General features: G+C 36.5%; 1 long non-coding RNA gene across 1 annotated transcript; it reads right to left on the bottom strand.

The window, feature by feature from the left end:
• Positions 1-2616: 2616 nt before the first annotated feature.
• On the bottom strand, positions 2617-3337 carry LOC109214380. The gene is made up of 2 exons (XR_002066170.1): positions 3215-3337; positions 2617-3010 (listed from the first exon to the last, which is right to left on the bottom strand). It is a non-coding gene; the product is annotated as an uncharacterized LOC109214380 (long non-coding RNA).
• Between the last annotated feature and the right edge of the window lie 1953 nt (positions 3338-5290).

The following is a 5290-nucleotide window of genomic DNA, read 5'->3' as shown; positions in this document are numbered from 1 at the left end:
GTTAAGTAAAATAGGACACTAATCAAAGTATAAGATTCACGGGCATGCTTGACACCAGCGTATAGATACTCGTCACCATGCCTATACGTCATACTCAACAAATAACACATAACAATTATGACACAACTCCTACTCCCTCAAGCTAAGGTTAGACCAAACACTTACCTCGCTTTGCAACCAATTCAAAATTCCAACAAGCCTTTGCCTCGCGAATTCGTCCGAAGCTTCAAATCTAGTCATAATAATTCAATATACTCAATGTAAATCGTACGAATTAATTCCATGTGAAAATACTAATTTTCCAACAAAAGTCCGAAATTTAACTCAAAATCGTCCGTGGGGCCCACGTCTCAAAATCCGACAAAACTCACAAAATCTGATAACTCATTCAACCACGAGTCTAACTATACAAATTTTACCAAAATCCGACATCAACGCGACCCTCAAATCTTCAAATTAAACCAAGAGGGTTTTCAAGATTTTACCAACTAAAACCACCAATTAAATGTTAAAAACAACAATGGATTCGAGTAATCTAATCAAAATTGAGTTAAGAACACTTACCCCGATGTTTTCCTTGAAAATCTCTCGAAAAATTGCCTCACCCCGAGCTCCCTTGGTCCAAAAATGGAAGAGTGAGACGAGTTTGGACTTTATTGTGCTGCCCAGGGATTTGTTCTTCGCGTTCGCGGTCCTCCTCACGCGTTCGTGAAGAACAAAATTTTCAAAAATTATTTTCCAAACTCTTCTCGGAGAGCCTCTAGTATAATGGCCATAACTTTTGCTTTAGATGTCCAAATGACTATTATAATATGTTTCTGGAAACTAGATTCAAAGAGCTACAACTTTTGGTTTTGCATCATCTCAAAATGCATTGTATATTGAGAGATATGAGCCTCCGAATTAAAACCTGCGCAACAGAATTTCTTCTTCTTCGTGAACGCGAGGCTCTCTTCGTGAACGCGTAGAACAAAATCCCAAAAGCCAAATCCTTCTTCGCGAATGCGAGAGGACCTCGCGGACGCGAAGAACAACACCAGATACCAGCTTCAACTATTGCAAAACAGCCCGAAATGATCCGAAACCACCCCGAAACACACCCGAGGCCCCCAGGACTTCAACCAAACATGCCAACCAATCCTAGAACATCATTCAAACTTGTTCCAATCTTCAGAACGCTCAAGACAACATCAAAACACAAATTTTACATCGTATTCAAGCGTAAGAATTCCAAAAACTCTCAAATTACACTTTCGATCAAAAAATCTGTCAAACCTCATCCGAATGACCTGAAATTTTGCACACAAGTCACATTCAACACTACGAAGCTACTCCAACTTCCGGAATTCCATTCCGGCCCTCGGATCAAAATCTCACTATCGAACTGGAAACTTCAAATTTCCAATTTTCTCAAAACGATCCGATTCAGGTCGTTTCAAGTCCGTTTCTTACCAAACTTCAGAGACTTATCTTAAATCACATATAAGACCTGTACCTACGGGCCCTATACCATCAAGCTCTAATCACCATTCATTTTCAAATCTCATAGAAATTTCTAGAAAATAATTTTCTTCAAAAATTTATTTCTCGGGCTTGGAACCTCGGAATTCGATTCCGGGCATACGCCCAAGTCCCATATTTTTCCCCGGACCTTCCGGGACCGTCAAATCACGGGTCCGGGTCCGTTTATCCAAAATGTTGACCGAAGTCAACTCAGTTGAGTTTTAAAGCTCTAATTTACATTTTAATCCATTTTTCACATAAAAACCCTCCAGAAAATTATACAGACTGCGCACGCAAGTCGAGGAATGATTAATAACTCTTTTCAAGGTCTTTAAATATCGAGATAATTATTTAATTTAAAGATGACATTTTGGGTCATCACAATGTGGCAGTCTGGTTTAGCCTCGTCACTACCTCGCCGAGGTTAGGCTAGGCACTTACCAGCACATGGGGTCGGTTGTGCTGATGCTACACTCTGCACTCTTTTGTGCAGATCTCAGTGCTGTTGACTTCGGACCGTAGTTTGGAGGCTACCTTCAGTCCACGCGGAGATCCAAGGTAGACCTGTAGGCGTCCGCAGGCCGTGGCGTCTCCTCTATCCCTTATTTCCTGTTTCATTTTCCTTATATTCAGAAGCAGTGTATTGATATTTTCTTCAGACTTTGTATGTAGTAAATCTTAGACCGTCTGTTACACCAGGTTTTGGGTGGTTAAGGCTTAAGTATTTGTAATAGATACAGTTTTCATACATTTTATCGTTGTCTTCCGCTTAAATTTGAATTTTCACTGTTATCACGTGATCGCCTTATAATTGTTAAAAAGAAATAATTGGATAATGAGGTATGTAGTTAAAGGTTTGGCTTGCCTAGCTCACATTAGTAGGCGCTATCACGACTCCCGAGGGTGGAAAATCCGGATCGTGACAAAAGTATGGATTGATCAGATGAACCCATTGCCGGTAGGCTATATCCGCCCCTGATCGTGACATAAATAAATTGGAAAGAAAACAATACATCAAAAAAAAAATGAAGGCTAATAGATGATAAATAAACAAGTAAATGCATGAATATGATGAGCGATGCAAGTCTCAAAATACTAGTGTACGTGATCACCTTTTGAAGTCGATATCCTTTATTTTTGTTAAATAAATAGAAAGTCGTTCAATTAACTTTTCCATTATTCGTACAAAGACTAAAAGACAATGAAACATTGAAAGAAACACTGAAATCACACCAAAGTAAAGATTCATAGTGGGGATGGTACTAGAGTTTGTTGCATTTGGACGATAATGTGCAATTTGCACTCTACGGAGCAACTGTGTCACAATAACCAAATCGACAAGTACAACAAATCCAGCAATCTTCGCACTCTTTTGAAGTTACACAAGTTCTCCCACAAGTGAAAAAGCCATTAAGACGAGGGACTAGGCTCCTTTCGAGTCTTGAGAGATCATGTTCAACATTCTGAATCGCCTCCACTTTAGAATTTGAGAACCATGGCAAGCTGACTGAAATATTTTACAATCAAAATCATCAAAATCAAATTATGAATAATATAACATGAATAAAACTAACATTTTTAAACAACATGGATATATAGGAACATATGTATATTTGTGTATATACGAAATATGTAGCGTCTATGTTCCATCATGCATTTGTAAGCACAATTATATCAGTTTGAATTAGAGATAAAAGAGAGATATACTAACTAGTAATTGTCATGAGAAGAACGGTGAGCACGAAACCAAACTTAAGCAATATCATGTTATAAAAAAAATAGTACTTTACACTTCGTAAAAGTTTCTGCATGAGCATTTTATTATCTTCTGAAGGGCGTAATTTATAGACCTCTCATGTAGTGATATTACTCTCTCGGTTGGACTATAATCCGTTTTTTTTAAAGTATATTAATTAACATTTTTAATGTTCAAGTTGCCTGGGCTCACCTCCGCTAGTAAATAATGAAGTTTATATAATTTTAAATAGTTTTCTCTCTCACACTTTCTTAAAAAGGAAAAATACATTTTATAATAGTTTGCTATTTTGTGTAAGATTCTCCAAATTAATGTGTTGACCTGATCCTTTATTTTGCGAAAATAAGTTTATTAAAGATGCACGTGAGAACTGAAGCACTTCCTTCTCGTCAGTAGTGTATGCCTATCACATTATTTCATGTGAACTATAAGTCAACTCAAGGTGGCAATATATTTTGCCACGGACCATGCAGTAAATGACGGATCCAAAGCATATTAATGAAATTAAAGTTCTTACTTTCGATTTACTTTAATTGACTTTTTTTTTTTTTTGCTCTTTTCACATATTAAGAAATTTATCTTTTAACACTAATTAACAACAAAATTGATCATATTAACCTTAATTTATTCATTAAAATATAACAAATACTCTTAGGCTCTTTACTCCGAGAGCAACTTTGGAAAACAAAGTTATCTCCTTGATATTTAAAAAAATCAAATATTATGGACCACAAAAAAGGTCAAAAAATCAATAAAAATGAACCGAAAAGAGTACTATTTTTCAACATTAAAATACTAAGTAACGCCCAGAGCAAGAGAAAGGAGAATAGAAACCATCAGCCACTCTGGATGCATTAGTTACAACAACTTCTCTCTAATAGTCTACTTGATTATTTAGATTAACTCACCGTGATTCTTTTTTAAAAATGCTTTTCTTGCATCACACAATATATGGGTAATGTTTTTGTACGCTCATCTTTCCAGATTCTACTTGTGAGATCACACCGAATATATTGCTATTATTATGGTATCATGATTCTGGTGCAGTATGCAATAGTATTATTATTTCTAAGAAATGTGACATGAAATATGGTATATAGCAAAAAAGATTACAGAATTAGAGGTGACAATCGCTTGGCTTGCGTCTTACCCCTGTCAGGTGTTTGTTCGGATTTTCTTATCATATTTAGTTTTTCTATCTCGTGAAGGAAAGGGCAAATGTTTATCATAATTGAGTTTATCTTTTCCTAGAAGGAAATTTATAAATCTTTCATATTTGGCTAGTCTTTTTTCTTGGAGGAAAATGTTTGGACTTTCTATAAATTGAGGATCCTTTCTTCTCATTCAGTAGCATCCACAATGTGGTCATATGGGATTTGAGAGTCGTGTTTAGGGGGAGAACTTTACGGGACAAGTGTTAGTGTGTCATTTGTGTTTTCCTCTTCATGGTTCTCTCGATATTTTGTACTCTCTTTTTATATAGTGGATTGCTCATCTTCGCCGTGGATGTAGGTCAGTTGACCGAACCACGTTAAATGTTTGTCTCTCTTTTGGTATATTTCTCTTTTGTTGTCGGACTTATTGTCGTTCAAGGTTTGCTTTACTAGCTTCTACATGACACCTGATTTTTCGGTCCTAACAAGTGATATCAGAGCGAGTTTCAAGACGGGTTCATCTTGGCAGGTGTCACGACCCAAAATCTGACTACCCTTGATGGCACATAACCTCACCCGTTAGGTAAGCCAAATAACAACAATCTGATTCAATTAATATTTAATTGACTCTAATACACTCTCCAATGACTGGTAGTACAAATGATGAGCTTCTAAGATTAGAATTTTACAAAGCTGGTGTGAAAAATAAAAATACATCATCTGTTTGAAATATACATGAACAGATAAAAAATTCTAAAGCTACCAAGAACAAGAGGCAGTTGTGACTGGATCGCAGGTACATCTTCAATGCTAACTCCCACCATGCACATCAACATCAACATCCAAAATCTGCACGCAAGGTGCATAAGTGTAGTAT

This window comes from Nicotiana attenuata, unplaced genomic scaffold, assembly GCF_001879085.1.
Source record: "Nicotiana attenuata strain UT unplaced genomic scaffold, NIATTr2, whole genome shotgun sequence".
In the NCBI taxonomy this organism is placed as follows: domain Eukaryota; kingdom Viridiplantae; phylum Streptophyta; class Magnoliopsida; order Solanales; family Solanaceae; genus Nicotiana; species Nicotiana attenuata.
This window is presented reverse-complemented; position numbering and strand designations above follow the sequence as displayed.